This window comes from Lissotriton vulgaris, unplaced genomic scaffold, assembly GCF_964263255.1.
Source record: "Lissotriton vulgaris unplaced genomic scaffold, aLisVul1.2 SCAFFOLD_874, whole genome shotgun sequence".
NCBI lineage: Eukaryota > Metazoa > Chordata > Amphibia > Caudata > Salamandridae > Lissotriton > Lissotriton vulgaris.
The window spans coordinates 749,982-762,298 of record NW_028253554.1 but is presented as its reverse complement, the minus strand read 5'-3'; the positions used below and the strand labels follow the sequence as shown (position 1 = coordinate 762,298).

General features: G+C 51.0%; 1 pseudogene across 1 annotated transcript; it reads right to left on the bottom strand.

Moving 5' to 3' along the window:
* Positions 1-4,457: 4,457 nt before the first annotated feature.
* LOC147660930 (DNA replication licensing factor mcm5-A pseudogene) lies at positions 4,458-5,913 on the bottom strand (annotated as a pseudogene). The gene has a single exon (XR_015306115.1). The product of XR_015306115.1 is annotated as a DNA replication licensing factor mcm5-A pseudogene (transcript).
* Positions 5,914-12,317: the final 6,404 nt, after the last annotated feature.

Genomic DNA, 12,317 nt, shown 5'->3' with positions numbered 1-12,317 from the left:
GTCCTGGCCGCGGACAGCTTGGAAGTACCAGTGGGGTAGCCCAGTTGTTCCAGACAGTGGTTTTAGAAGGAATCCCATGGGTTCACTGTGGCGTAGAACAGGAGGGTGTCCCTGCAGTTGCGGGCCCGCGTCGGTGTTCTATCGCCCAAAGCAGGGAAGCCCATCACGGTGGTGATTGGTCTACCCCGCGTTTTGGCTGGAAGGGGGATGTGTTGGACTTGGCCCTTCTGGCAGGTTCACCCCTGAACTTTTTTTGCTTTTAAATGTGACCTGGTGTTAGTGATTTTTGGTTTCTGCGCATTTTACCACTGTGTCCCAGGGTAAAGTGTTTTTGCGTGTGGTAAGGTTGGCCTGCCCACCCATAGGAATGCATGGGGAATGTATGTGTCCCTGGTAGTTCCTGATGCGTTGGGAGTACAGGGGTGAGTTTGGTATGTGTGAACTCGTGGGAGTGAATGCTGCACGATGATGTGTGCGGCGTTATTGTGTCTAGTGTGGAAGTGCCATTTCTAGAAGTTGGCATGTCTGTGTAATTTATGTGATTGGCTGGAGCTGGCTGATGAGCCTGGCTCCAGGAGTCAGGATGGGTCTGCCCCAGTGGTGAATAGGGAGATTGACAGCCAGATGGGTGGGAGGAGTGCACCTGGGACCTGAATAGGGCTGGGCTTTCCCCACACAATGCTGGTTCCGCCCCCTGGGGTGCGACTGATGACCCTAGCCTGACCAGTGATTGGTGAGAGGGGCTGAGCATAACAGAGTGCTCCAAAACCAGCTGCGACTGGTTTTCCCCCCACCCTGCAGACACAGACAAAGGATTTGTATGGATAAAAAGGGGCTGTGTCCCCATGCAAAATGTTCTTCTCCTGATCCTAATTTGAGGGGGGCCTGCTGCTGGGCGCCAGGAGGACCGCCACTGGGGACTGCCTCCCTGCCTGGAGGGCCCTGTGAGCTGGTCCCTGGGCCCAGCCTTTGCCCCCCCCCTTCCTGCTTAAGGATCTTGCTGGACTATTTTTTGACTTGTGAACTTTTGTCCCTAAAGCGCCTGAGCAGCACTTGATTTCTCCTGCCCAGGAGCGCTGCTGTTCTCATCTGCAGCCCAGCGCTGCGGTCCCCCTTTCCCGAGGGATTCCCCGGCGTGGGATCCCCCTTTTTCTTTACTTTCGGCACGGGTCCCCACCCTGTTTATTGGCCGTACTTTGGATATCGGTGGCAGGTGCCCACCCTGCATGGTGAGCCAAGCGTGAGCCTACCCCGCGTATTTCTACTTTTTGCAACCCCTGACGGGTGCCCACCCCGCCAGGGATGTGCTGCCGCCAGGGATTTGCGCCTTAAACTAGAGGGAGCCTACCCCTCATCTGTCCCGCATCACCGCCGCAGCCCGGAAACTGCCTGACGGTGGGCGGGGCCGGCGCGGACAAGAGAGGAGCCTCGCAGGCTCCATTTCCGTTTCCCCTGGGCAGGAGGAAGCTGTCCCGACTCGCCGGCATCCCTGTGCAGCCCCGGACCGAGGAAGACGGACCGGGGGAAATGGAGACAGCCAGCACCCGGCAAGAAGTACGACGGGGCTCCCGTGTGGAGAGGAGAGCCCTACATGCCGGCAGAAGTGACCCGCCTGCCAGCAGAGAAGCAACCAGACCGGAGCTTTGAAGGGCCCCCCCAGGAAAGGATTCTCCCGGCGCTGGAGACCGAGGAGCAGCCCGCGAAATCCCAGTGAGTGGGGCCCTTGTGTGCATTTTAGAACAGGAGGGCGTCGGGGCACATTGCCGGTGCCCGCCCCTCCCCTCCTGCTAGTGCTATCTTAATTTTGGGGACATTGGTCTCTGAGTCCCCCGAGCGGGACTCCAATGCCTGGGGGCATTTGCTTATTACGAGTCCCCCAACGAAGAGGGCATTGTTCTTCAAAGTCCACGAGGACTCCCGGCGCCATTGTCTCCAGAGGGAGGACTCCAGCGTTTGGGGCTATTTTTATTATTTAGAGCCCAAGAGGCTCCCACCTACACCCACATATTTGGGGGCATTTCTGAGGTTAGAGCGGCCCCGGTAGGCAGTGGGCCGCTCCCCCAGTAGGCACACAGTTATTTCGAGCCCACGAGGCTCCACGGGGCATCTTGTTTCTCGAGCCAGAGGGCTCCAACGTGGCGCAATTTATTCACAGGGCTAATTAGAGCTCAGGCCACATTCCTATCCCCAGCTGCCCAGCACTTAGTGGGCAGCTGCTCCGTTTAGATCTATACCTCTGAATGTGTTTTCATGCATCTTCTGGCCTATACCTCTGCGTGTGTTTTCATGCATCATGTGTAAAGCTTCTGGCCTATACCTCTGAATGTGTTTTCATGCATCATGTGCAAAGCTTGGCCTATACCTAGTCTGTCCGGAATTCGGTTAAAACCGACAGTAAATGACAATACCCTACTGAATGAAAATCAGCTGACCCGGTTGAAACTGAGTCTCACTGATTTTCATTGTTGTTGCGCCACTTGGCCACTTGATGGAGCCAAAGCAATACAAATCATTGGCCTGCCTGTGGTGTCTGCACGGAGGTGTCAGGGGAAAACACTGCTTCTGCAAATGGGCAGTAGAGGTGTGAATGGCCCAAGGGTCAGAGTAACACCAGGCCCCCTGCCTGGCTCACGTTGGGGGAGAGGAGCTGTTGTGGTCTGCTGTCTTACTGGGGCGGGCCGCACCCGAGTACTTCACAGGTCTTTCAAAAGATCATTTACTTAAACAAGGCTTTGTCAATAAAGTAGTGGGGGACGGGCACCAGAGAAAGAGGTGGCGCGCTCGTTTCTGGATTGTTAGTTCTCGCCTAGCACTGCCCTCCACTGCCTTCCTTGATGGCGTTTGAACCCTGACGTGTGTGGCCCTCTCTGCACCGACTACACATGCACAGTTTAGTCTATGCTTGCAAGAGTGCTCAAATGTGGTCTTATACGCTTTTAAATCGGCTCTAAAGAATGCTTCTGAAATATGTAATGTCACAACAGTACCAGCTTGCATGTAATAGCTGTCTGAGAGTGAGAAACACATTGACAAAGCAGCCCGCCGCGGTGCCAGGGTGCATTTCTGTAGGTTTACTGTATAAGAATATGCGGTCTGAACCGGAGAAAATGGCATTTGTAAACATTATTAGGGCGCCTCCCGCCGCGCTACCTCTGACTTTCTGCATCTCATTTTCCTTTGACACCACAAAACAATATCCCAGCAGTCCTAATCTTCTAAGCCCCACGCACGCCGTCTCAAAGCACCCCGGCTCTGCTTTCCCATAACCCAGGAGCCCCTTGTAGGCATCCCCACCACTTACATGGAATGACTCGTTGCTGTGTCCCTATCAAACCCTCATTTCAAGCGCAGTAAATAACAAGCATTTACAATGCAATGGTTTTGCCTTTTGAAAAGTTTGAGCTATTGGCATTACAAATGACAAAATTTTGTTATTTATGTGTTGGTTTTGAAAACAGATAAATAAATGGCATTGTCATTTACAATGCCAATAGTTTAATCTCTGGCAAATGCCACACAAAAACACACAGACCCACACAATCACACAGACCCACACACAGACCCACACACACCAACAGAGCCCCCCCCCACACACACACACAGAGCCACACACACACACAGAGCCACACACACAGAGCAACACACACAGAGCCACACAGGTGAACAACCTTTACAACAAAACGTTTACAACGCACTACCATTACAACGCAGGCATTACAACGCAAACCATTACAACGCATTGCACTGGGGGGCGCTCTAGGATAGGGAATACGTTTAATTTTCTATCCAACACCTTCCCTAGTGTCCACGGGGACTGGAGTTGGAATAGAAAATTAAACTTTTCACTATCCAGCACCTCTAAGCGCTATGCGTTGTAAAGGTTTGCGATGTAGAAACCACGTTGTAAAGGCATGCGTGGTAAAAGCATGCGTTGTAACGTCATACATCCAGCCACACACACACAGACCCACACACACAGACCCACACACACACAGACCAACACACACAGACCCACATACACAGACCCACACAATACTAGATGTAGAATTAAGGATGACAACCCTGAGTCAATCCAAAGTCAGAGAAAAAAAGTCCCTGGAATAGATGCTACATGCACCAGATGCAGAATAACGAAAGCCAGCGCTAATAGTTAATTTAGTTACAAGGGAGACATAGCAGACACTGGCAGGTCTAGTTCACTGGCAAGAACGTGCCCAGACATTAATGCAACACAGCATATGGAGTGTGGCGATCTGTCCCTAGATCGAGCCAGAACAAAGATGGAGACTACTGCTCATGCGCAATGCAGCTGCAATAGAACCACTCCACGGCCTGACCAAACCATTAGAGGGGAACATTCTGCGCCGTGCAACTATGGAAAGCTCCTTTAAAGCATATGAACATAACTGTAAAACTTTTTTAAACATTTTTTTCACTTTATTTTTTTATTTCTCTTATGTACAAAACATTTATGCTCAAATAGGATAGGAGAATTTGTATCTGACAACTATCTTCTAAGCAGTACTCCTTTAACATTGGTTGCCTGCCCATCCTTCAACCAAAGGGATACAAGGTCGAGCTGCACCCAGCGATGGCACGAGCACCAGAGTCTTGATGTTCCATCATATAGCTGAATCATATGATCAGAATTCACCTGTTTTGGTGTTGTATGCATTCCACTGACCAATACACCCAGTATTTTGAAAATGTGTCACCATCACTTCCTGGGCAATTCTAACCAAGCCTGAATAGTAACCCTGAATAGGTGCAGTTTATGAGTTGATTTAACAAGCAATAGTGAGAAAGCATTCGTCAGGGCAGCCTTTCACAAGTGAGTCTACTTGAAGCTCAGAAATGTCAGTAGACACTGCAGCCAGAAGTCTATATGCCAAGTCCGTTCTTTCAAAGGCTGAGTGTTTGTAAGGTCACTTGATACGGTACATGACCTTGCACTGCATCCGATGCTGAATCTCTCCTCGTTGCATCATCAGCTGCAGCACTTTGTAAATTGCATGCTCCGGGTATTTCTGTTTGATGAAGTCCTGAACAATGCTGTGCTCAGACACCTGCGAGCCAATAGCAAACCGCCGCTTCACCTGCTTCTCGATCCGAGACAGCATCTCCTGGTCTTCCACTGTGGTGAAGCCTTCAGCACCAGAGAGGCTGCCATACATGGCAGCATCCAGCGTGGAAACCTGGAACAGTCTCAGTGCCTCGTCGACATCAGTCTCTGTAGCAAAGGGCTGCAGACGCATTTTGCTGAGGGACTCGGAGATCCGTACAATAGCCTCCAGTTGCCTGACAGTTATGGGGATGCTGGATCGCCAGTCACTCTCCCGCTCATGTTCCCGGGCCCCACTCACCACGGCGAGTAAGCCCATCAGGGAGTCTCTTCCGGGAGCCTCCAAACAGGATGCAGGCAATGGCCTTCTTGATGTCTGCACTGCCGTAAATGGAAGGAGCTATGCTCTTGGCAACGGTCTCGTAGATATCTGGCCGGGAGGACAGTCGGCGGAACTCTTCCTCCTCCTGTGGGGTCACAGCACCTACAGAGCTGCGGCTTGTGCCATCTGTGTCCACCTGGATGCCAACCACACGGATATAGGAGCTGCGAATGCCCACGCCAACTCGGTCACGCCCTTTGCTCGAAGTCATGCCAGACTTCTTGATGGAGTATATGCCCATGATGGTCACCCGATTGCCTGGAACCACTTTGTCACAGAGATACCTATCACAGTAGAGCTGCATGTGGCAGGGCATCTCTCCGTGAGGCACAGCATCTGGCGACTCCTACAGCTTCAGTGTCTGAAAGTCCACGCACTTGCACTTGTACGGGACTATGAAGTACGGATCGAGGGGGCACTTGGGATGCCCGGTTTGCTCCATGTTGCACTTGCGCGGCATGGCATATCCCTCAAGCCCCGGCTGCACCACGATGTTATTGATGACGTTCCGGAGCTGTCGAAGCCAGACATGACTATAGACTGCAGGCACAGAAACAGCGGCTTGAAACGGAAAGACTCGCTCACGATGTTTGTTCCCCAACAGCGACTAAGCTAGAAGCCGCCAGCTGTATCTTAGTTTTTCCGAAAAATATTTTGTATTGTCTTCAGAGGTACTGCGCCTCACTCCCCTCCTCTTCGGCTAATTGTTTCTTTTACGGATCTCTCCACAGCCTCACTAAAAAAACGTCAGGGGGGGTTGCGGGGCTGCGGGGGAGAGCGAACACGTCCATCCCGGCACAGACACGTAAAGAATGACAAAAACATGACTTGCCAAAAAAAAAAAAAAGCACCGCCCACCGCCGCATGACGTGGGCAAAAGCCTAAAATTCTCGGGAACGCCCACGAATCTGCTCCGGCATTGACGGACAGATCTCTGTTCCAATGGCTAGCCTCCATTTATGGAGCTAGCCAATGGAACAGAGGAGCGGGACAACACACACATACTGTAGACATAAGATTTCGCCTGCGCGAAAAGCTGCGCAGTGCGCAACTTTCGACAGGCGAAACCTAAAAATGCTCACCTAGAAGTGCATCTGGTTTTGCTCTGTCACTGTGTATACCGTGGCCGTAGCCGGAACCACACTGCAGCATTGCTTTTTCCATTTTGACAGCTCATGTCACACTGTGTGGAAGTCGGGGACGTTTACCGAGCTCGGGCAGATTTACTTAGTCTTTGGTGCTATTTTTCGTTTTCATTATTGCTGAGTTTGCTTTCACCTACTCAGACAACTGGGTCAGGTGCTCGTGCGTGGAAGACCCTGTGTAAATTGAGCTGCGCCAGACAGTGACTCACGGCGCACGTTAGATGCGATAAAAACAATATTCAAGCCCTTCCAATGAAGCTGTTCAGGGTGCTCATAAACACATGGTCTTTGTCCAGGGCAGGTCCGTTGTGCCTTCGAAGTATGTGCAGTACTTAGTACTTCTGTTTTCCAAAAGCAAGGTCTCTCCACTCTAAAGGTCGGAACATTTTTAAAGATGAATTTTAATATATTTCTATTAACGGTTCGTTAAAATAGGCTTTAATAGCAGAACCATGTACTTCTTGGGGGTCACTGTGTTTCATAAATCCTAGATTGACTGATATTTGTGAGGAGGTAGCAGTCTTTTTAAGGCCCCTGTTGTCCGTCATATAGATATTTTTGGGTGGAGTGAGCAGGCACTGTACAGCGCCATGAGGTACTCCAATCTCCCTTGAGTTCACTGCTTCTTGTTGAAAACCAGAAGTCCTCAGGTTTACAGTTAAAAAAAGACTTTCCTGTTCATGGGCAGCCAGACGTAAATTGACCCAGTGATAAGAACTTGGGGGCAGATTTACTAGCCCCTTGCGCCACTTTGCATCACTTTCCCCATGTTAAAAAGGACACAAAAGTGGAGCACAGGCCTTGTAAATAAGCCCCTTGACGTCTACGGCTCAATTTCCAGGTCTGTTTAACATTGAGATTATCTAGCTCCAGTCTGGTATTCCTGATTTGGAGCTTTAAAGGGTGGAGTCCTTGCTTTTATACACCAGGGAACACTAGCCCAACAGGCACTGTTTTGATCCCATTTAAGCTCTGTGCATGAGGTCCATTTGTTGGCAGACGTGCCTCGCATTTCTCCATCTTGGTGCATCAGTTTGCTGGACGTTTTGTTTGCTGGTCAATGATGCTGGTAATAGTCGGTGTCAGAGCTCCTTGAGGTTATCCTTTTGTGTGCAGCAATTACTGAACGAGCTTGTTTCCACCCAGTGACTTCCTTTTATTGGCATGCTGTATGCATCCGCGTGTCATATGGATTGTCTTAATAGAATTTAGAAACACTTACGTAAGAGCCAATGATGTTTTCGCCACTCCGTTTCGGGATACGTTCTGACACCTATTTGCTTTATTTTCTTTTGTTTCCAAGAACTGTGGGGCGTATTATCAAGGTCACTATCGCTGCTTTAGTGGGACTTTTACCAGCTAAAGCGGCGATATTTTTATCGCCCTATTAGCAAGCTGTCGCTAACAGCAGTTAGCGAGAGCTTTTAGGCGATAGCTACAGGTTTGGGGCCCGCTTTGCATGTCAGCGATATTTATCGCTAATGACATGCAAAGTGGGCGTGCCAAGATGTTAGCGACTGGAAACAGTCGCTAATATCGCTATCGCCTATTAGCAAGGCAGGCGAAGCGATAAAAAAAATCGAGCTAAGCGCGATTATCGCTATAACCTAACGCCTGCTAAAAGGTTGACTTACCTGTATAGTCAATGGGGGGTGGATTATCAGATTGAGCCTCCATTGGCGTTAATGTGAGAATATCGCTGGATTTCCAGCGATATTCTCGCATTTCACTGCTATCGCCGATATTTTATCGCATTGGAGATAAATGTCGCTAATAGCACGTTATCTCTGCTATAATATCCGGCTATAGGCGGTGTTTAAACAAAAAGGCACTAAGCGCATTTAGCGATAAATATCGCTATTTGTTGCTAATAAACCCCTGGGTGTCCATGTGCCATCTCCCGCTGAGATGATGACATAGTGCACGTTTGCAGCTTAAGTTAATAATGCTGGACAGGAAAGGTCGGTCATGTAAGATGCTTGCCTCGTCGGAATTGCCTTTGTAAGGGGTTCACTGTAAAACTGTTAGTCTAAATCATACATCGTGACTAGCAGCGTGCAGCATGATACCTGTAGCAGTCCTGGATTTTACATTTTCCCTGCTTAGGATATTTACTTCTATCCATCTGAGGAAACGCTTGCTGGGGAAATTTCGTGCCACACATGAATTGAACCGATTGCTGTCACTGAAATGCCAGCAGCGCAACATACTCGATGTGTCAAAGTTTTTATTATGATTTTATTTTTTAGCTAAGTGTGAAAGCACATTCGGGGGAAACTCGCAATGAATTTTTGACTAATGAAGTGTCCTAAAAGGTGTTGGTAGCAAATATCACTATTCAAGCCATTACACGTCAGCTTTTTACTTTACTTGTGCTTCAGAGAGCCTTTGTGGGCTCGTTACACTTGCACCCATTGTAATGATAATAATGCGCTAGCTACGTTCCCTCGGTAGATTACTTCCATTGATGTAGTCCATAATATGGTCCACTGACTTGAGTAATCAATCAGTATACCCAGAGACTGAAGGGCTATAACATTCCAGCCGCTAAGGATGCCGCGTCGCACAATAAAAAGGAAAATAAGACACAATACTCATATCAACTGGCTTCTTCCATTCTAAACTACAGGGGGAAATATCCATTCTAGAGTCAGAAATTAGCTGTACACGCCCTCATTCTGTCAAGCATGGATTATCGTGATAGTCTCTGTCTTGGCATTTCAAATGCTGGGCTGTCCAAAATTCAGGTAGTACAGAATTCAGTCGTCCAGTTAATACTTGGTTTGAGGAGACAGGAGCATGGTTCTGTTTTCACTCATAGTTTACATTGGCTCCCTACTGAGAAGGATTTCATTGAGTCTGCCATGTTTCTTATTCAATACATGGAAGAGAGCCCCTTTCCCAACAAACTTTCACCTGTGGCAACCCAATTGCCGACCCCGCTCATAACCATGTGCTCCTCAAGGTGAGGCCTATTGGCTATGCCAATGCTTGTATTTTAAATGTGCGCGATTCCCTGTCTTCATTGAACTGCAAACTCAAACTATGCAACTGATGTTGACCAAGTCCCTTATCAGAGTTGGTAGACTACCAGAAACACGCTTAAGAAGCAGACCCTGCACTAGTCAGGTTGTTGGACAGGCCACGTGAAGGGCCGCTCCCCCTCTGCCCGACCGGGCCCGAGCCCGGCCCCTCAAGTGTCACACACCACCACTTCACGTTTTCCGTCCCCTCCGGGACCCTTGCCTCTGAACATTTCGACCTCGTGGGCCCAATCCACTTCCGGCCCGCGCCCCCAGCCTGGGCGCCATCTTGGACCCTCCACCACGAGGCCGCGTGGCTCCCGATCGACCCCAACCCTGGGCCTGGCCAGGCCTCAGACATCCCGGCACCACTATCCACCCAGGAGGTGAGCGGACTACTTGGCAGGTCAATGGGAGAAAGAGGTGTCGATGGCTCTCCCCCGCCAGGTACCGCTCGCCCACAACCTCCCCGGGCGCTGGCTCCACCCCCCTGCTGGGTGTCTGGACTCCTCCATCCCGGACCCCCCGACCCCCAAGTGCGAGGGTCCGGACATCAAAGGGCACCAGCCCTATAACTGGGGCAGCTCCAGAGCAGGAGGGCAGTTGTATCCTGGAGTCGAGAGACGCAGAGAAGAACTCATCCTTGACGGGCTATTGGCGCTGCCGTAGCTCTGTCTTGCGAACTATCGTCCTGCCTGTTGGCGCTGCCGCAACCTTCGTAAACCTTCATCGTCGTCGGGACCTGCTGGCGTGGCCGCGGACCGTTTGTAACCACCATCTTCATCGGGACCTGCTGGCTCCGCCGCGGACCGTCGCTTCCTTCATCCATCTCGGGACCTGCTGGCTCCGCCGCGGCCCGTCCATCTAGAACGCCGAGCTCGAGGATTGAGAGCTATTCCATCTATTGGTAACAAGACTGTCCCGCTACCCTTTTCCCAAATCCAGAGACCATAATCGAGGGGACCCCTGAGTCCAGACCTCCTTGTACCATTTCACCGTACTTAAAGAATTGCTTATAAAGTATCGTTAAACCTTATCCTGGTGTGGTGTCCGTCTGTGGGGGGGGAAGTTACTTGTCTGTACGTTCGCTGGAGACGGCTCTCCCCGGAGACCTCTCCCCTTATCCTCGGCCGACCCTCCCGGTCCGTCTAACATTGGTGGCCAGCGGCGCGATCCGAATCACCGCATAATCGTACAGAAAGTAGCTCACCCCACGACGAAATCACAATGACAACCAAAGAAAGCGGATCCACCGAGAAATTTCAGATGGAGAAATTGGACGAGTACAGCCATCGTGAATTAAAACAATTCTGCATCGAACTAGGTATCGCTACCACCGGTCTAAGTACCAAAGACGATTTCAAGCATGCCCTAGAGTCCTGGGCAGAAACCGGGGCCGTCGGAACCACCGACCAAAGCATCGCAGCAGTAGAAAAAAACACCACGGCCCCCGAGGAGCAAAGAAAGGGTCTCTCGCAAGACGAGATCCAGGAACGAGAAAAAACACGGCTACATGAGCTAGAAATGGCCCGGCTCAAAATGGATGTTGAACTTAAGTTGGCCGAACAAAAACTGAGCTTAGAGCACCTACGTCTCCGAGAAGAAAGAGAGGAAAAACAGAGACAAAGGGAGCTCGAGGAAAAGAGACTGGCATATGAGCACGAGCGCAAGTTAGCTGAGATAGACTTACGCAAGCAGAACAAAAAATTAGGGGTACCCGAGCAACCCCCCACCCCAGGGACAACAGATAAGAAGGTACACATCCCCAAGGATGTCGTTCGAGAATACTTCCGAGAGGACGACATCCAGCAATGGTTCAAGGCCTACGAAATCGCTATGACCGCCCACCGGATCGATCGAAGCGACTGGGGAGCCGGTCTATGGGGGAGATTCCTCAATGAGGGCCGCGATGCCCTGCTACAGCTCCCGGACCACCAGATGACATCCTATGACCACATGAAAGCTGCCCTCCTCACCCGCTATGGGCTCACACCCGAGATGTACCGTCAGAGGTTCCGAGACTGCACCCGCATCCCGGGTACAACTTGGGTGGACTACGTGAACTATTTTAGCCGAGCCTTCGAGGGCTGGATCAAAGGAAGCAATGTCACAACTTACGAACAACTATTCAATCTCATGGTGTGGGAGCATCTATCAAACAATTGCTTCATTGAGCTCCGGCAGCACCTCCTCGACAGCAAATTGACTGATCCACGGCAGCTCGCAGCCGAAGCTGACCGGTGGGAAATCACCAGAGTGGGCCGAAATGGATCCTATGAACAGAACCGGAACAACAACAGTCAGCACCGTCCCCGAGGAGGAGGAGGGGGCCAAGGACGAGGAAGAGACAACGCTCCGGTCGCCCCCGCTACCAGCACCACCCCCTCGGCCAACCGGGGCAGCACCCCGGCGCGACCGGGATACAGAGCCAATGTCACGTGTCACCGATGCCAACGAGTCGGCCACTATGCAAACGACCCAAATTGCCCGCAGTACCAAAGCCCAAGACCCCGCCAAGTGGCCGCTGCTGCTCTGGGGGAAGAACAGATCTCCGAGGAACAGGAAGAATATGAGCAAGAGCATCAAGAATGGGAGCCGGCCGCCATGGCTCTAGCATGCTTAGGGGGGAAAGACATGGTCCCGCGGGTCCCCCTACCCGCTAACACCCGGAAGTACAGCCAATGGGTGAGCATCAATGGACGCCA